The sequence below is a fragment of the Cupressus sempervirens genome, chromosome 5, assembly GCF_028749045.1.
Source record: "Cupressus sempervirens isolate cs-2001-9-10 chromosome 5, ASM2874904v1, whole genome shotgun sequence".
Taxonomy (NCBI): Eukaryota; Viridiplantae; Streptophyta; class Pinopsida; order Cupressales; family Cupressaceae; genus Cupressus; species Cupressus sempervirens.
Window position 1 is genome coordinate 968,139,549 of NC_143122.1, and position 22,712 is coordinate 968,162,260.

Sequence of the window (22,712 nt, forward strand, 5' to 3'; positions counted from 1 at the left end):
ATCCTATTCAATTGTAACATTTACCCTAGCATCCTATCTCTCTAGTATAGCAACTTGGCAATCACCCAACCCAGAATCAACAACCATTCAACCCAGTCTCCCAATTGCACCATAAGACTACCAACTACACCCAAACTTGCCCCAAGTACACCATAGGTGCAGTTGGCACTTTTGGATTGCACTTAGTGCTATCAGAGAATAGTTGGATACATACATGACCATTCTAGACCTCCAAACTACATTTTGGGACCCTAAAACTATGTTTAGAAGCCTCCATAGGTCCTCATTTTGTATATGACCCAAAACAACATCTTGCACCCAAAATCTCATTTTTCATCTTAGGAAATTTCCATATTGCATATCTAATCAGCATAATCACCATTTGAAGTCACCTAAACATCATTTTGAACCCAAAACCTTTAAACTTAGTCCAAAATCTAAACAAAAGTATGAACCCTAGAGTATTTCATTGTGTCAATGGATAACGGATCTTGACCATGGTCATTCTGTCATTTCTTTTATCATTTTATTTTGTCAAAATCTATCTATTTCAAGGTGGATTTGACTTTTTCATTTTGATATTTTCACTTTTATCTCTTTTTGGTCAAGATCTAAAGTCTATTGTCACAATGTTAAACTCATAGGTAAATGCTTTTCAAATATTTCACCTAAGTTCAAAACCTTTCATATACCCTTACCATAGGATTGTCATAATCCTAGTGTCCCTAAACATCATTTTGACTTACCCTAGTGGTATATCCCCTTCATCTTTCATTGCTAAAAAATCCTAGCATGATTTCCACTATCAAACCCTATCATCGTGCATATCAACCAACTTGTCTTCTTGATCACTTATCCTCATTTTGCATATCCCAAACATCATTATCAACCCTATAATACCTCCATTAGCATAATCAACCTTGCATTCATACATCTTTAACATCCTTCTCAAGTTTGAGTCCAACCCTAATCTTCGTTTTGCATACCCTAATCTACATTTTCATCCCCTTTAGTCAAAATAAAAAATGTCACTTTGCATTTGCATTTGTATAGCTTCCCTAGGACATTTGCACTATGCATATCAAAAACCTAGTTCATTTGACACTTTCTCACATTACATAACATCCCTAAGTACTTAAAAATCCAAAAACACTCATATCTAGCATACCCACTTCCAAATTTCCAAGTTTTGCCCTATTTACCAATTGTGCCCCTATTTTACCAATTTCACACCTCAAGTGTGTAGTTGGTATTTTCAGTGCATATTTGGTAGTTTCAGAGCACACTTGGTAATCAAGGATGTCATCTTAGGTTTTAGAACCCTAATCTTCACTTCCATAGCTTGCATTGCATCCCCAAACCTTGGAAAACACTTAAAATTACTCAAACCATTTACATTCTACATTTTAGTAACCCTAACACCTCTGTTTACCAATTGCATACCTTCTACTTACCAACTACTTACCTTTAGGGTCCCAAGTGCACCAAGGGTGCACTTGGTACTGTCTGACTGTAGCTGCTACTTTAGTTGTGTAGACACCTAAAAATCTTTTAGAAAATAAAGTATTTTTATTTTTTGAAAAAGTACCTGATGACATCATCATTTATTAATTATTTATTTATTTAATTTATTTATTTATTTTTATGCCATTAAATCCCTTTATCTTAATTAAAAATATTTAACTAAGGAATCCCTACCAAAAATGTTTAAATCTTATTTAAACATGATTTCCTTATTTATTAATTATTTAATTAATAAATTGACCAAAAATCCCAAAATAAATTATTTATTTATTTTTTGCCCAAAACTTGGCCAATTTCCTTAAGACCACTAACCTCTTCCAAAATCTTCTAATCCTTCTTTAATTTCGATTAAAGGCTAATCCCATCATTTCCTACCCTTAATCCCAACTCAAAATATTTAATTAAGATTAAATATTAATCCTCATGTTTATTAAAAATATTTTAATAAATATCTCCTCAACCCAAACCCTTGAAATAAATAAAACTTTATTTATTTCCTAAAAACCTTATTTATCCTCATCCTAGGAAGTTCTAGACTCTTCTAGGAAGTCTTCATCCTCATCCAAAGCCTAAACTCTTCTAGAAGATGTCAATCCTTATCTTTGACCCTAATCTTAATCCCCCCCTAACCTTACCACATTCCCTAAACATGGGTTAAGACTTGCTAACCCAAGCCAAAGCCAACAAATATCTTCTCCTTCACCCACCCTCATTAAATGCCATCCACTTGCCCATCTCTAACAAGCCTAATCTAATCTTAACCCAAGCCTAATCCAAGCCTTAATCATTTGCACATTCCTAAATCAAGCTTAAGACTTTCTTAATCCAACCCAAGTCAAAATATCTAAACTCTCTCACAAATATCCCAACCATAAAACTTTATGAAGCCCACAAAGTCATAAATGACTCTTACAAGCCCATTCATTGCTCTTACAAGCCATTATGAGGGTCTTTATGAGCTTTGAGCCTCCTTTTTTGACCCCTCAACCCCTCTTGCTCTAACCAATGACCCTGTGACATGTGTCACTCCCTAATTGGTTGTAAAGAAGCACAATCCATGTGCTCTCCTCTCATTCAATCTAAACCTTCCATAAGCTTTCTCCCATCCTTACATCCTGGCCCTTGATCCCTCAAGCCCTTTGCCTATTTAAGGAATCCTCTCCCAAGCCATTTTAACACAATCTAGAAAGTAAAGCCATAATGCCATTTTGAGAAGCCATTTTTTACATCAAATCCATTCACCAAAATCTATCAAAAATCCTCCATTGAAGCCCATTTGAGTATTTGAGCATACATACATAATCAAGCCATCTTAGCTATTAGACACACCTCTACATCAAGTAATCATCCTCATTGAGAGAGCCTATCCATGGCTCATATTCTCATTTGAGGACTTCACTTTGTCTCTCATGAAGTTATGTTAAATTAGTATGCAAATGCTTTTTGATTGTTTTAATTTAGTGTTTCTAACATACTAAAGTAGCATATACAAGGTGTACACTTGGGAGACAGGGATTCTACTTAGATTTTCCTCCACTGAATCTACATCCTCAAGTATCATTCCAACACTCACTAGGACACAATCAGCTCAAAGACCCGAAGAACTTTATCAACTTTTGTTTTATAAGGTTCCAGAACAACCAAAACCTTGTCCAAGACAAAAAAAAGAGAAAGAAAGCCCAATAAACATTTGATGAAGACCAAATCAAGGCATCACAACCTTTACTTGTTGACCCCTTAAACATGTATCCACAAGATCACAATACACAAGAAATGACACAACAAACCCTAAACAATGCACCTACTATGAGGTTTCCTTCAAACACTTCCCCTACACATAGGATGGTTCAATGGAGTCCTAACTTTGAACCGATATTTGTACCGATACCACCCAGAGGTGGAAGTGTGCCAACCACACCCAAAGATGAACACACACACTCCTTCAAATTCAAAAAACCTAACACAAGTACCTTTAACCCTAACACATCAAACACACAACAAGGTATTGTACACCTAAGTGATGACTCTGACACTAATTACAACATCATTGATGAAGAAATGGCTAGGGCATGTCAAGATAAAACCTTCCAAAATAACTTTAAACTTTTGGCAGCCCAAGAAATTGTCAAATTCAACCCAAACTTGGAGAGGCCTAAGTCCAAACATCAAACCAATCCCACACTCGAAAACATACAACCCATGATCAATTTGGACTTAGATAAGGGCAAACAACATTTGGAGTTCTCAAATGCAATGATGACACCTATAAGGTCTCGTCAAGAATCAACCATTGAAATCCTTCAAAGTACATTTGAACACATCAACATTAACCCCTTGTTTGATGAACCACCACCAATAAAGGGAAACAAGACTCTTCCTAAATATCCCAAAAGGATGTTAAGACTTGATCTTAATTACATGATGCAACAACAAGATGTACCTTAATGGACTTGTACTCTAGGGATGCCAAACATACTTCCTTTGGAGGAAAATCAACAAAGCACACCTTTGCTCCTAACTCTTCCAAATGTTATGATGTCAAATGTTATGGAGCCTCTCATGAGTAAAACATGTGAAACATCAATTGCAAAAATCCCTATCAACATAAAAAGGAATAGTCTTATTGACATTACACCCATTCTGAAAAGGAACATGTCTCACTGTCAAGTCAATATGATGTCCCAAGGAGAAATATCGAACACGCAAAGGTACCAAACAAACAATAAAAACATGATGTTCAATTCTCAAGGACATAACCCACTCCCCTACAAAATCAACCTATAGTAGTACATAGACTTAATGTTTCCAACACACATTTGACATATCAATAGCAACATCAACCACAACAACAACAACCTCAAGTGGTGCAAGCATCCAACATCCCTAACACACAATCCAATGTAAACCCACTTCACTTACATGCAATGTACCAACAAAAATAATTCATTTCTACTAAACAACAAGAGCAACTCAAACAATAGTTGGAATACTAAAGATGCCTTGAGCAACAAATTTCATATCAACAAAACTTGTTGCAACAATAGCATGTGCAACAGATATCTCTACAACAAAAATCACATGCATAGTCCCACATGCAATCAAAAAAGGTATCTCAACAACAACTACAACAAATGACACAACAACAACACATGGTACAACAATTGCAATCAATACTACAAAAAGTACCCCAACAAATACCACAACAAGTACCCCAACATGTACCGCAACAAAGAACCTTTTTTTTTTTAGGTACTAACATACCTCCACCACCTAGTGACACATCACCTAACTCTTCAGACACAAAAATCTCATAACCGAGTAGACATAGTTCTTGCCATAGAAAGTTATCTACTCATAGACACAAAAGACTTGAAGAGAAAACTATTATGCAAAACCCTAAAGAAGAATTACTACAACAATTCAAAAAACTTTCCAAACAAGTTGAGGCTTGGGATTCCAAAACAAATAGACTCTATGTATAGAGGGAGAATTACATCCTAATCCATTTGGTAGAAGTCTATACATGCCTCCATTCCCAAAACACTTCGAGGATCCAAGATTCAAAAAATACTGAGGAAAAGGAAACCCCAGTGATCACATCCAAGAATTATTTTCCTCTTGTACCAAACTCAGTAATGAGTCCACCTATCTCATGAGATTGTTCCCTCATTCTCTACGTGGGCCCACACTTGAATGGTATTCCACACTTCCTAGTGCTATCAAATCTTGGTCAGAGCTGGTAGACAAATTCATCTCCCACTTTTCCTTCAACATTACAAATGAGTTGACACTTTCTAATTTGTGCTCAACTAAACAGAAGATGGGAGAACCATTTATCCCATTCTTACTATGGTGGAGAAGCTTAATCAGTCAATGCTCACTAAACATTCTTGAAGAACAAAAAGTTAACCTGTGCATTGAAAATGTAGTCCTCGACTTAATGTACAAACTCAAGATCAAAATTCCAAGAACCATTTACAAATTGATAAAAAAAGGGGCTAGCATTGAAGATGCAATTATCCATAAGACTGGGGAGAAAGTGGTGACTCCCTAATGTGGTATACTTGAGACATAAAGTACTCTCCACACCCATCATCTTCAATCTTCATCTTTTCCTTCACCTTACTAAGGAGTATATCTATGTCCACATATTTAGAGGAATCTATGGGTTATGCTTCATTATTTGTCGGGACTTGGGTTTACTATCATGCAGAAACAAGGCTATGATGGCTATAGAGGTCTTGGATGTTACAAATAGGGAATAATTGAACCTATCACTACAAAAGGATGACCTCATAATTTGGGGTTTGAATTCAAACCATTTTGATAGGTCCTCCTAGTACTAAGGTATCCATGTGTGAGACTATGAATGTTTTGAACGATGAAAAGGCATCTAAGGATACCCAACCTGAAACCAATAGTCCTCTAGCTTCTGAGCATGAACCCAATTACTCAATCAGATACCCATATATCTACCTTCACCCAAAACCCATTCAACACTAATGATGACATCCCCTCAAGTTATCCTAAACTGTTGGATTGGGACCAACGTGGACCATTGATCTTTGATCCATTCAAATATGATGACACTCTTGCAACAAACTTTGAAATATATGAAGGCATTATAATTGACAATCATATAGAATAAATTTCTATTGAAGAGAATACATTCACATATTTTGGGATGTCAACTCCATCTTCCTATTACAAAGCTAAAAGAAATGGAAAAAATAACAAGCATAGGTCTCTTGGTGAAAAATGAAAGGCATCATTAGATCGTGAAAGAGAAATAGCTAAGCAACTCCCAAGGATATAAGATGAAAAAGTTGATGCCATGAATATAAGTGTTCCAGTGTTCAACATGCCACAAAGTCTTTTTGAGCTCTCTCAATCAACATTCATGTGGGAAGTTATTGGTCTCAATCCTCCCAATCCTTCCTTATGTCTAGTTGTTTATCCCCCAATCCTACTACCTAACCTTCCCATTGCCCAAGATCAAATATTTATCCAACAAGCCTTTGTATATGTCATTATTAGTAACATCCCATATAAATAATCCTTTGACCCATTTATCCTTAGATGCCTTGATTTGCAAGAGGAAGACATTGTCTTACATATGGTACACAATGGTATATCTTGAGGTCTTTCTAGTAGTTTGATCTTAGCTATAGATTCTAAACAAATCTTGTGTATTTATTGTTAGTTGTGGGTCCATAAATTATCAGCTAGAAACACCAATAATAGATTTATTTTCAGCATTTGTTAGCAATGTTCTTGATTCCATCTAAATGTCCTAAAAAAATATCAAAAAAATGGCAAAAAGTCTTGAAAAAAAGAAAAGAAAAAAAAGTGGGAAAAAAGTCATGAAAAAATGGATGCCTTGATGAAAACCTTGCAAATAGGTGCTTTGGGCAAGTACCATGGTGAAAACCTAGCAAACAAGTGCCATGTGTAATCAGCTATTGCTCCTCCATCTATCATGATTCCATCTGGTTTTCCCCCTTTTGTCATTCCTTGATCATATCCTTCATATTGCAAGACATCCCTAGTCCTCAATCATGGCCTATGAACTAGTTAATCTCCATTGTTATCTTCCCTAAGCATCACCCATCTATACATACTCTCTCCTTGGCCTTTGGATATAGTTTGTGTCTTATCTAGGGGCATAGTTTGTGTCTTATCTGGGGTCATATCACCTACACAATGCATGAATTTAAACTTCAACTAGGGGCATAGCTCTAAACACTTTTTATCCATAGGACTTATTGCATAATGGCTTGGAGCTAACACTTGTATATGCTTTGACGGTCTTGAAAAATCCTAAAAATTCAAATATGATCCTGAAAAAATCCTAAAAATTTGAATATGATCATGAAAAAATCCTTAAAAGTCAAAGATGATCCTGAAAAATTTCTAAAAATTCAAATACGATCCTAAAAAAATCCTAAAAATTCAAATATGAGCCTAACAAAATTCTAAAAATCATAAAATGTCCTGAAAAAATTTAATAAAAATTGTAAGATGTCCTGAAAAAATCACTAAAAATCATAAAACATCCTAAAGTAAATCCTAAAAATTGTAAAATGTCTTAAAGAAATGAGCAACACAAAAACATTAAATATTCCCAAAAAACCATTAAAATCACAAAACCCACCAAAAATGTGCAATGAACCTTGTACATAATCATCCCTTTTGCATAAACACTTGCATTTTCACAAACCAAAACTCAAAGCACTCCACTTCATTGGAAAATCACACTATCTAAGCATGTGAACCAACAATCAATCCAACATATCACTATGAACCTATCAATTGAATCCACAAACAAAACCATCACATGATCAACCTATCAAACACTATCTGAAGACCTAAAATACTAAAAGACAAGTAATAATGAAAAAGAATAGCTATTGGCTTGCACTATTTAGTAAGTGATTTATTTTTGCTTTGATTTTCTTCGATCATGTTCCTATGCCACTGGATGATATAAATTGATCTATGGAAGTGGTTGGGATGGCTCATGATCATCTTTTATTTTCTATCTATTACAATGTACTTTTGAGAGCCTAGGGCATGTATATATATGCCTCAGGAAGGAGAAGGTCATTTTCTATCTACATCGTGCTTATTTATGCAAAAGGTTTGCATTCATGCTCTAGCCCTTTATGCCATGATGTGTTGCATTCCATTTGCCATATCAAAATAAAGCTTCGTTAGACATATAGTGCACTTTACAAAAGTAGAAGGCCTTACCGCATACTAACTATTCCTCATCTCATCTCCTCTATCTTTAGTGTCTCCTTCATCTACCACCTTGGTCTTGTACTCTAATACACCAAAAGCATTATTATCCTACATTCCTGCATATAAAAAATCCAAAGCAATACATCTCTACATAAACATGGCATTTATATTGCATTAGCATTCATTCCATATCATTTTACATTCCATTAGCATTCATTCCATATCATTTTACATTCCATTAGCATTCATTCCATATCATTTTATATTCCATTAGCATTCATTCCATATCATTTTACATTCCATTAGCATTCATTACATATCATTTTACGTTTCATTAGCATTCATTCCATACCATTTTACATTTCATTTGTATTCATTCCATATTATCTACATTTCATTAGGCATTCATTCATGAGAAAAACATGTGACAAAAAATAAAGATGTCATTTCCTACGCATAACATGTGATAAACCAACGCATGATATCATTATATAAAAGTCCACATAAAAAAGCATGAATGCGTCCATATAAAACATATAAAACATATGAATAAACCATCTCACATAGTCATCATAACATAAGCACATCTCATAAATGTCTCACAAAGATATCAGAGTACATGACCATGGTTTACATTAGTACTAATTGCATGTAGGCGTAAACCATGAAAGAGCATAACCAAAAACTAAAAAGAAAAATAGAGAAGCCCCTCTATACATGAGCATGTCAGTGTCTCCCTATGTTATCCCTAGCCTCGCAGCCTCTGTCCAGCCTCAAGGATGATTACTCTTTTGCTTGTGGTGGCCTAATTGGTCCCACAACCCCTGCACTACTTTGTGTCCTTTGTGTCTAATGTGAGTGAGATCTCGATGCATAGAAGCTCTCTACTCTGTGCCCTGGTGGCACTACCCTCTCATATTTATCCCTCTAGTCCTATGTCTCCATATGTGTCATGGTCATCATTGTAACCATCTCCCAAAAGTTCAAATCACTAATGTTGCTAATGAACTCTTGGGACTCCTAAACTACCCTCTCTGCCCTGCACACTACGACATCCCTCCATGCCATAGCCTAATCCCTATCCACCATCACCTGATCTCTCTCTTATTTCACTACATCCCTCTCTCCTATCACTACATCCCTCTGCTACAACCCAGTCTAATTGACTCCAAAGACCTCTAATCACCTTCATAAGCTCTAACTAGCTAGGCCCTACCTATATTGGTATTAGTGCCCCCCTAGTGTAATGCACTAGATCCTCTTTGACATCCATCACCACCATATCCACACTTATTTCATGTTCATCACCTCCCTCATCTCCATCACCCTCACCCTACTAATAGTCATCTTCATCCTCTCCTCCATCACCATCCCCACCCCCACTATCCCCACCCTCCTCGTCATCATATCCCTCATCCTCTCCCTCAACATCCTCATCATCAACCCCCACACCATCATCCCCCACCTTAGCATCCTCTCCATCCTCATCTTCCTCCTCCCCATCATCATTCTCATCTCCCCCTTCCTCATCCTCTCCCCCATCCTCCTCCTCATCATCCTTGTCATCCTGCTTTACATGTGATCTTGCCCGTTGTACTAGCACTACTTGATCTATCAAGGGACTTAGATGACATTGTGCAAACCATCTATCATATGCCACTATCATGCCTGGATCTACTGCTACTACCCATACCCTTGGTTGTAACTCCTCTAGCTATGCATAAACCACCTGCGTTCTAATAGGTTCTCCCCACTCTCAAACCTCTACTCTAGACCGTGCAAATAATGCTAGACCTATTGGCACATCCTATATCTCACCAAATTGTCTATGTACCCACCCTAGTAGGTGCATCTCTATCACTAGGTGCCCAATCACTATGCACCCTATGAGGTAGCACTCCTATTGGTAGTATGGTATGTGAATCTCATCATCATCCCATTTGGGGCAATCTCTGTATGGTCTCCAGATAAATTGGGTTATTATGTCTAGCTGATGTTGGAAGTACCTCGTGTACCCTATCAGTCCTTGTGCCAATATGCCTCTATAATTGTATGCATATGGCATGTCCTCCACTAGCTCCCTCTCTATGAGTGGCCATAATACTACAATGTGCTCATAGGCCCAAATCTGTAACAATGTACCCTTGATTCTAAATGTCATCCCATCTCTATATGCTACCTGATGCAAATAATAATACATCCCCAACATGCATGGGCCCCAGGAAAACATAGTCCCCTCTATGATTATCTACTCTAGCACCCATCCCCATCTATTGAGAAATTCATGTCCCCACTTATCTGGTATCAATAGTCTATTGATCACCCAATAGATCACAACTATCAACTACTCATGGCATGCCACTAATAGGTCCCATCCAATCTTTTAATCTTAGATACCTAGCCCCACATCTCCACATTTGAATAACTAGTGTAATGTTGCTCAGTCATTCATCAAGTCATATATAGCTAACTCCCCATGAATTAGTGTCCTAAGGATGTGTCATACATCCTCTAAGGTCACTGTAGCCTCTCTGATTGGTGAATGTAATGAACCAGTCTCTAAATGTCATCTCTTAGTCAATATTGTCAATAGGGCTCTATTGCCTTTCACCTCTAGCATAAATGTAATATGCTATAAACCAAGACTGGCCAAGGTCACTCACTCAATAGCAATCATCTAATGCCATAACATAAGACTAGGGGTAAATCTTCTTGCATAACCACATAGCCTATGTCAACCTTCTATGGATTTTTATCCAGTTTAACCTACTTTTGACCCAATTTTGATCTAGATTAACTCTAGCTTGAATAATATTGAATTTTTCTAAGCATGTTTGACTAAGTTTACTTATTTTTTGAACTCTTTCTAGGGTTTTGAACATGTCTACCAAACTTTGGGTTGTTTCGAACTCATTTGCATCATTTTGACCCTCTGCCTATCCCTCTATCATCTTTTTCCTTCATCTGAGCTAGGTTTGACCAAGTTTGACATTTTTTGACTATTTTTTCCTATGTTGACCTTAGTTTTGTACTCTTCCTATGGTTTTGAACATATGGTCCAAGATTCAGGTCATTCTGAGTCTGTTTGCACCCTTTCAGGCCCTTTGCATTATTCTCTATCAACATTTGCCTGAGTTTGACCTATATCTACCTTAACTTTGACCATCATTGACTGATTGTTGACTATTCTCTGACATTTTGTTAGGGTCTTGCTAGTGTACCCCAATTTTTCAATCAATACAAGCCCATCTGAACCCTGTTCGGAGCCCCAACACATCCTAGGACACAATTGAGGCCCCCAAATACCCCCATGGCACACTTGGTCATACTAAGTGAGCTTAGTATGCACTTGGGCATGCCAAGTGCACCCACTATGAAATTGGCTGCATTTTGGGCATAGTTGGGGTATTTTGATGCCCTAACCTGTTTGACGCTGTTTGACCCTGACTAACTCCTAAGTGCCTATACATCAGGAAAAAGCATGAAAAAGAATCAAAACCACAAAGAATGCCTCAATGTACTCACCAGTGGTCTTGCGTCTACCTGTCATCAGAAGGTATGCACTTGTTCACCACGATGTTGCTCCCTAGGTAACTGGTCCATTTTGCTTGCCTCAAAGCCCTTTTCTACTAGATGTGATGGTGAAAATAACTTTGAAAACCCTCTCCAAGCCCTTTTATAGTATTTTTCTACCTAGATGGATGTGGAAGAGGCCCCTTTTGTTTTGGTCGTGATGCCTTTTTGCACTCTAGAGCCCTTAACTTTCACATTTTAGCTCTGATTTGCGATCTATCAGTTTCTATCATTTTGTCTTCTCATTGTTGATGAAATTGACCTATCATATGACTATGTTAGTCAATTTCTAAAGGGGGCACCAATATATACCACCATTACTAGGGCATGTTGTTATGACTTTTTCGTTAGTATTCTTTGATGCAACGCTCTAAATCACATTATATCAAAGAGGGACAAAATGTAGACAATCAAAAATGGTTCACATGTATGGTTTCATCACATTTTCATACTAACTTCTTCCATTTTCTCATTCCACTAACTTTGATCTTTTGGCCAACTTGATCATATCTCAACAATGTCGGTCATCATTCATATCCTCTTTCACATCAATCGAAAATCATTTCAAAATTATATCAAATCAACTTGAAATCATGTCAAATCAACTCATAATCACCCTAAATCAACCCAGAATCACCCTAAATCAACCCAGAATCACCTAGAATTAGTCTTAATCAACCTGGAACATGTTAAATATCCCAAATCTATCATCATTTGTCCAACCCTAGGCATTTTTGTGGCTTTCAGTGCCTTGGAAACCTATCAATCTGAAAACTCTTATCAATTTGACCTTACTACTATCATAGCTCTCAGTGCTAGGTCAAACTATCACTGACATCATTTGATCTTTGACATTAACGAGTCTCTTAGTGTCAGATCATAGCATTTTCAACCATTTAATAATATTAACAATTTCTGTCGATATTATTTATCAACCAATCTCGATCTTGTAGCATTTTACAATGTCAGTTAAATTTTAAGTGTCCTTAATTCATGTCATGTGTCCTTGGCATGTTATCATTTTTCATCAATCAATCAATTTCACCATGGCTTTGGTCTATTTGTCATCATCCTAGTCAATCTCCATTATCATCACATCTCATCAAAGGATATTGTTGCAATTATTTAATCAAATTGGCCAATCATCTACTAATTTTCTCTATAGGATTAAACAACCCATAATTTAATCCTCTATCATTTCACCAATTATTCTTCTTAACTAACCTTCTCAATTAATTAATTGATTCATCATTCAAAAACCATGGAAATTATCAATTTCCTACATCATATTTTCCACCACTAATTCTATTTTTTACTAATTTCTATTTGTATGGAATAAGGGATTTTTTAATTCAAATATTCCACATAATATTGACATTATTATGACACATGGGCATGCCACATCATGGATTCTCCATTTACACTTGGCTAGGATATGTCATAATCCATATATTCTTATACCTTTATGGATGTCCATATTTGGCTTCCATTGTCATAGATTTATGGCTTTAAGTGGGTTTAAGGTGTCACATGATGTGTCATAGATTCTCTTCCATTTTTAGCCATGTTTGACTTCCAAGTGTCATAAAATCCTTTATTTGGGATCTTGTGTCATATGTGTCATGGATTCTCAAAGGAATCTCTTTCCAAGTCACATATCCAAGGTGACAAGTCCAATGCTCTTATCTTTTGTGTTGATTATAAAATGAGCATTCTTCCTCTCATTTCCAGTCCTTGGGTCCCTAAGTCTTAAGTCCTTTAGGTCCCTAGGTTCTTAGTCTTTTGTCCTCTCAAGCTAAAATCATATCTTCTAGTATTCTCATAGCATTATCATTACCATAGGCTTTTCTTTAAAATTGTGTGCACTATAGGCAATTGGAGCTATATTACATGGAGAAGAAACAAGGACATGGGAGCTACAAGTGAAAGAGGGAGTTTTAAATTTGTGTTCTTCCTTTTGTTTATTCGGCTTTTGTTGTAGACTAGAGGGTGTCAATGTATGTTAGTTGAGTTTGGAATTTTCTCATAGTATGTTAGACATTAGCCTATTTGTTGGTCCTACAATTTTCAATAGGGACATTTTGGTTCAGGTCTATTTGATTAATTTTAGAAAAATGAACATTTTCATTAGTATTAGTCATGATTCTTCCATTGTTTGGGTGAGTATTCTGTTGTTGGTTTTTCCTACGAAGCCCATTGTTTTGATTTGATGCATGGAAATTATCTCCTATAGTGTGACTCTAATAGGTTTTGAGGTTCTTGGTATGATTTTGACCATAACTATTTTTGTTTGGGGTTGCATTAGACCATTGGAAATGACTTTAGTATATGTCCATATACTGATGTGGATTAGATAGACAATATGGATGATATAAATAGTACAAGTGGTGGAGCATTTTTCCTTGGAGAAAGACTATTTTCTTGGTTGAGCAAGAATAAAGACTATATCTTACAGTATATAGAAAAAGAGGAGTATGTAGCATGAGAAAACAATTGAAATCATATCATGTAGATGAAGTAGATGTTGAAGGATATTGGAATAGAGTCTTCAAAACCTATTATCATACATTGTGATAACACAAGCATAGTGATTATGTCTGAGAATGTTGTGTTACATTCTAAGACTAAGCATATATTGATTATCATGTTCTAATTCAGAAAGTTGCAAAGAAAGAAAATAGATTAGAGTATGTTAATGTGAAAGAGAAGATTGCAGATATTTTTACAAAACCTTTTCCCAAGGATACATTTGAGTATTTTTGAGGTATGCTTGGGGTTATGCCTATTAATGTTTGGTAGCTTTAGTTGGATAAAATTTGAGACTAAACTGAACTTATACATATGTGATATATATATATATATATATATATATATATAGACACACACACACACACACACACACACATATATTTGTGTATAGTTAATTAAATAGTAAATTATATATATTATATACTATATATAATATATTGTTACCATTTTTTAATAAATAGGCATGTCCCATTAAGGGACATGTCTCATCTTGATTTATTATCAATATAAATAAGAGATTTTTGAAAAGTGGAAAACACATACCACAAAAATGGGAATGCTTAGTACATTTGTAGTGATCCTAAAAATTCAACAATGCCCCTTCCTATGTTTGAATAAATGATGTAGAGAGTGCATCAGTCTAGTGGTACAAAGCACTATAGTTTATTTTGACTAAATGTTGATGCTTCATATATGGAGGAGTATTTTTTGTTGAGTAAAGTCATTAAGGACTCTATTAGAAATAAAAGTCCACCAAGATTTACATACATAGTTACACCAAATTTGTTAACTAGGGAAACCTTGATTAGAGGGAAAACCTCGGTGGGAATGATGCCCACAAAGATATACTCATATATATATATATATATATATATATATTACTTGTTAGAGGATGGACCCTGTTAGAAGTCTATAAACATATTCAATACATAAGAGTCCATGTTAGAAGACTTTGAATCCCTGTTAGGAGATTCCAACCCTATTAGAATTTGTTCCGACCCTGTTAGAAGTTGTAGAAGGTAGAAGGACACACTGTCTAAATAGCTTCTGGGGCAAGACCACTAAACTTCATTGTCCAACTAATCTCTCAACTATTCTTTGCAAAATAATTGTTTTAATTGTGCTTTATCCTCTTTCCTCCATCTTTCCAACTAGATCAATCATTTTCAAACATTGTAGATTGGGTCATGAACCTCGGATCCAAATAGAAAACCTCAAATCTCTAAATAAAACCTCGGCAATGAAGTTCTCTCCAACTTTTCTCTATTATGCTTATCCTCGCATATCAAATTGTTTCTCTTCTATTCTGCTCCCCATGCATCATGAAATCATTCATACATTCATACATAACAAAGGAAAATATTCTTCCTTTATATTTAATCCATATAACAATTCCCTGAGTCAGGTTTTACACCTTCTCAATTAATTATTATAGGACCTCATTAAGAACACATTATACTTAGTGATAACATCAATTAGTCACCTTGTAACTTGAATAAATTTTTGTATGTGTCATATTATGACAAGTGAACTTAACCACGTCATCACCAACATGTCTTCTACATGTCTTTAATCTTGCTTCTCATAGTAACAACTCTACTAAGAGATATAACAAGTTTACTAGAACATGCTTCTGTAAACTCTATGTCAGAATAGTCTTCACCAAAACTTGCATAACTTCTTCTAAACTTAATATCTTATTCTTATAAGGTTAGCTACATATACCATACACTTAGCAGTATCTCCCTTTAACCTTGCTAGTGAAAGTACTCAATTATCTGTCTGTACCAACTTGATCTCTACTATTGTTTTTCTATTAGATAATATAGAAAACTGCTATGTTGACATCAATGACAAACATGATGATGAATATAACATTTCATCATGATAATAATCTAATTATGTTTCCCCAGAGAAGTATCATCAGTATTCATGCTTCTAACAATGTCCCCCTTTGGAATTGATGGCAACATAGATGAAAAACATCTAGTTCCAAGAATACCAACTGTTAAAGATTGTTATTCTTTCTTTTCAAATCCTCTTAATCAATCATTCTCCACCATTGATATACCTCAATGTTCTCTATATCAAAATCTTTTTCATGTGGTAATCTCTCCCCCATTAACATCAATGTCAAAAGTTTCATCAACCATTCAAAACAACAGTCATCAAGTGTCCTAGATGACTTTGTCCATCATAGATACTCCCCAATATAGGAAGCATTAGCATTCAATCCAGACACATAATAGTGCTCTATATCACTTGACTGATGCACTCTTACATCATCTACTTTGATGTAGGTAGGAGCATAACCCCTAACATACCTTGCAAATACTCAAAAGTCTCTTTAGGAAGAGACTTGCTGAAAATATCTACAATCTGCTCTTTGGTGCTCACATACTCCAATCTAATTTCCTTTTATGTAAATTTCTCTCTCAACATGTGATATTTGATACAAACGTGCTTAGTGTTATCACAATGTATGACAATAGGTTCATTGATTTCTATCCTTATATCCTTTAGCATCTACTTCCTCCAAACAACTTGATTACAATTGTTTGTTGCTACAACATATTTTTCCCTTGTTGTACTCTATGAGATACAATCCTACTTCTTTCTTAACCAAGAAACCAATCTTCCTCCAAGAAAGAATGCTTCACCGCTGGTGCTCTTTCTATCATCCATATTGCCTCCCCAATTAGCATCAGTAAAAGCATATAAAGGGAAATTATTAGATTTGTCATACAACAATCTAAACTTTGGTGTTCCTTTTAGATATCTAAATATCCTTTTAACTATTACATAATCTGCTTCTCTGGGATCAACTTGAAATCTTGCAACAATTCCAACTACATTTGCTATATCTGGCCTTGTGTGAGTCATATATTGCAATCCTCCAATCATAGATTTGTACTTATTCTGCTCAACAGAAGGTGTCTCATCCTTTTTAGATAACTTATGTCTAGTTATCATAGGTATTCCAACTGATTTACATGTTTCCAAACCAAACCTTTTTAATAGATCTTTCAAATACTTAGTCTAAGAAATAAAGATTCCTTCTTTATCCCACACAATTTTTAATACTAAAAATTATTTCATCTCTCCTATCATAATCATTTCAAATTCCTTCTTCATTTCTTCTGCAAACTTGTCACTTTGATCATCATCTCCTTCAAATATGATATAATCAACAAATATTACCAAAATAATCAATCCATCATTTATTTCTTTCTAGAATAGATTATTGTCTTTCATACCTTTGCTAAATCCAAGTTTTGTCAAATGCTTGTCCAACCTTGCATACCAAGTTTTGGGTGCTTGTTTTAAGCCATACAGTCCTTTCTTTACTCTTCATACCATGTCCTTGAGATATTAGACATAGTTCTTCATTGATTCTACTTCTTTTCATCACACCTTTATCCCTGTTGTTGATTATCTGCTATAGTGGATAATTCTTTGTCATATTCTTACCATAACTAGGAGTTGTTATCTCAACTCTTAGCTCTATTCTAGGTTCTGAACTTTTTTCTTTCCTTATGTCTCCTTCATTCTACAAATCATCATTAGTCTAAAGAATACTTCATCATTATATCTAACAATTCTTGAATTATCCTCTTCTTCATTAGTTACCAAGGTTGTCTATTCTAATACTTCCTTTTCCTTAACCAATTCAAGCTCACTATCCCTATCATCACAATCATTCAAGAATATTTCCATACTTTCTTTAAACTCTTCATCTTCATTAGAAAGTGAACTCTTTCTAGTTTTCCTTATTCCCTCAGGGCATGTAGATGAAAAATGACCAAACTCATTACATGTTCAACAAGCAAAAATTTCCATACCTTCTTTTTCTCTTTTCATAAGAAGATCAAAATACCTTCTTTGATCTCCATCTCCTCTTCATATCTTGATCTATCTTTACTTATACCTTTATCCAAAAACTCAATGCTCAAATTTGTACACAATTTTGATCTCTTACCAAGAAGCTTCATCTTGTAGGTATCAAAATTTTCTCCATCAGACTTAGGACTATATTTTTTGAAATAACTCGCCATTGATCTCCCAAAGCTTTTAAGCTTACTCTTCAAGGACTTGATGCTCTAATACTAATTGTTAAAAATAATAGTCCACTAAGATAACTGGAGGGGGTGGGGGGTGTGAATCAGTTATCTAATTAAAAAATTTATCAACCTTAATTAATTTTAACAATCCAATCAAAGTAAACAAAAATCATAACAAGATGCAAATACATAATTACATGAGATTTTTTAACTAGGGAAACCCTTGATCAAAGGGGAAAAAATGGGGAATGATGCCCACAAATATATATATATATATATATATATATATATACTCCTTGTTAGAGGATGGACCCTATTAGGAGTCTATAAATACATTCATTACATAAGAGTCCTTGTTGGGAGACTTTAAATCCTTGTTAAGACATTCTAACCCTATTAGGAGTTGTGCCAACCCTATTAGTAGTTGTAGAAGGTAGAAGGACCCACTGTTCAAATAGCTTCTGGGGCAAGACCATTGAACTTCTTTGTCCAACTGATCTCTCAACTATTCCTTGTAGAATAATTGTTTGAATTGTGCTTTTTCTTCTTTCCTCTATCCTATCAATGAGACCAATCATTGTTAGACCTTGTAGAATAAGTCACGAACCTCATATCCAAATACCAATCCTTGGATCTCAAAATAAAACTTCAGCAACAAAGTTCTCTACAACTATGCTCTTCTCTTCTTATCCTCAATATCAAATTGTTTCTCTTTTATTCTTCTCTTCGTGAATCATGCATGAATTCATACATTCATACATCACAAAGGAAAATGCCCTTCCTTTATACCAAATCCATAAAAAAAAATCCCTAATTTGGCTATTACACCTTCTTAATTAATTATTATAGGACCTCATTAAGAACACATTATACTTAGCGATAATATCAATCAGTTGCCTTGTAACTTGAATAACTTTTTGTATGTGTAATATTATGTTGAGCAAGGTTAACAATGTCATCACCAACATTTCTTCTACACACCTTTAACCTTTCTTCTTAGAATAACAACTCTGCTAAGAGATATAATAGCTTTACCAGAACATGCTTCTGTACACTCTATCTCAGAATAGTCTTCACCAAAACTTGCATAACTTCTTCTAGACTTAATATACTATGCTTCGAAGGTTAGCTACATATACTAGACATTACTAGTATCTCCCTTTAATCTCTCTAGTGAAAATACTAAACGATATGCCCATACCTAATTGATCTTTACTGTTGTTCTTCTGTTAGATACCATACAAAATTGTTATGTTGACATCAATGACAACATAGTCATGAATGTAACATATCATCATGATAATGATTTAATCATGTTTCTACAATACTCCTCCATAGAAATATCATTAGCATTCATCATTCCAATAGACTCCTTGAAATGTCCCTTTTCTGATTTTGTATGATATTTCCAACCTTTAATCAGATCTTTAAGATCAAACAACTGATATCACAAAGATCCACCAAATTTCTTAAGAAACCCCAAATCGGGTATGTCGAAAATAGTGCCAAAAAGCTTCACAGCTTCACCTATTATTAATAAATCTGAAAGTAGACATTTTTACAGAAATTTGAGTAGCATAACAGCCTATAAAATTTCATTTCTAGATCTATATAGCCTTTACAAAACAGCTCACAAATGTAGGACAAAAACTATGCTCATCGGGCTCCCGAAATTAACACAAAAATGCTCGAAAACACCAGAAAAAACACTAATAAACTATCTCAGAAGTTTAATCACATCCCAATACATATATTCAGCTCTATTTTAACAGCTTAAAGTCTGAAATACAGTACCAACCCAAACTGATATGAAATGCTTAACTGAAAACACCAAACTCATGCAAAAAACCACACCCAAAAACCCACAAATCTACACTGTTCAGCACAAAGGCAAACTCTGTATGAGCATGCACATGGAATGGCTTCAAAATCCCGTCCTTAGCCTTCCTAGAAACCTGCAAACTCCCATTCTTGGGTCTCCCTGGAAACCTACAAACTCCCGTTCTTGGGTCTCCTTCTCCACAGGTTTGGCAGCCTCTGAAGAATAACAAAGAATGAGCAAAAATCAAATTCTGGAATCCCCCCCAAAATGCCTCCAAACCTCTTTAAAAAGGGCATAACTGTAACTCACGTCCAAGAGAGGTTAATGAAACATATTTTAATAATAATTATCATTTATTAGTCCAACAGTTTCCAAAGATTAACCCCCTTTTTCTGAAACTTCACTTTCTTGGGCCTGCCTGCCTTAGCAAAGATTTTCTTTTTTAATTATTTGAAAAGGGGACATGACAAGTCCTCCCCTCCCAATCATTTCTTTTCCTCAAGAAATGGCTAAACAATAAACCAATCAATCCACCTGGATCCCAAATGTAGTCATGAACTATACTACTACCAATTAACACAGGCTCCTGCAATATCCTCTGCAATATGACCAAGAGGAATCCATAATCAAATTGACAATTATAGCTCAACCAAACTCCGAAATCACCACTACCACAATCAAAAACCCATGAGGCACAAACTCTTAGAACATCAGAACCCAAGTAAAGTCAACAAATCAAACTACCAACACAGTAAATACCATCAACGCATCCCACTGGCCTATATGGAATGTACAATCCAACTCTGCAACAATGGTGAACCCTCTCGAATGAAACTGTACCAAGTATGGAGAATCCACACACTGTACAACTCCTGCAGTCAACACAACTCTGCAAATCATCGGTCACTATCTCATAACCATAACTCCCATACACTACTGATGGTGAAAAGACATTACAAGATAAAGAGTAAGAAATGAAATCCAAACCAAATTTGTCTGCCATCAACTCCTCAGCACAAGGATCAAATGCTAACTAATGTACATACCCTGCAATATAATGTTGATAAAAAAAACCAACCTTAGTCAACAGCTCACCATGAAGAAGTGATACAACCCACTGTGACTGATACCAGCTAAGTCAAGAGATGTCATAGCCAGAGGAGTAGAATCAATAACAACACCTACTAAAGCATCACTCCAAAACTCCCGCTCTAAGTCATGTATTATCAACCTGTCAATTGCAGGACCTATCACCATGTCATGCCCATCACAACTCTCATCCCGAGGCATCAAACTATCCCATAACTGATGATAAGCACTAGGAACCAAAGTACATCTCTGTATCATCATCTCATCAACATGGTCATCAAAGGTAAATTGATGAGCATACCTCATAGTGTAATGTTGATAGAATGCGCCAATCTCAGTCAGTGGCTCAGACTATAATCTAGATGAAAATAACTGCAATTGATCATCAACCATGTTGGAACTAACTACTACCTCCAAAGATATCACCAAGGGACTAGTATTACTAGTAGGAACCATGCCAATTGTCGACTCACCAACATCACACATGACCTTTGATACATCTCTAGTCTCTGTGCCTTCAGTACTAGAGGCCACCACCTTGTCAGGCATACAATAATCTGCTACAATACCCAACTCAACTAAACCTGACTCTAGTGGGAATGAACCTGATATGCCAATGTTAGTATCAAGGATGGATGCATCCCCATCTCCACTGTCTCTGACAATCTCAACCATGGACATCCTCGAATCACCAAACACCATAGCTTGTGACTGTATAGAATTAGATAAAGACTGTAATCACTCTAACTCCATGGTCACCTTAGCCAAATGAAACTGTGACTCCTTGAAAGCCAACTGTGTACTCTCAAGAATCTCAGAAGTCACCTCAAGCTGCTCAGTAAGCTCACTCACCTCATCTTCCTTGGCCAACAATGTATCATATGCTGTACTACCCCACTCCATAAGATAATCTCTGTCAGCTACCAAATGCATATAATTATGTCTCAAAATCCGAATAGCCTCCCATAAAGAGTGGATCTCTATCAAGGAAAGATAACTTCCTTCCTGCTCATCACTAGTAGGAGAACCCCATCCATAAACTGCTAATAACTGACGAGCAGCATCAAAATGTTGGCAAGTGATAGCAATGTCTCGGTCACTAGCTCTCAACTGATTAGACACATGATGGCATTGGCTTGACTGTCTCCTTCAAACCTCCTTTGATGCACTATCTAAAGGAGTATCCTCAAAGTTACTAGTCTCTAGAGTATTACCATCCATGTCCTGTGAATCAACTCTAAAGCTCATATCAACATACAGAGTATCAAAAACTGTAGCACTGCTGTCCAACTCCTCTGTACCCAAAGAAACTAAGTCTTCAAAATTGCCCACTACATCCTCCTAGATGTCATCAATGCCAATATGATCAT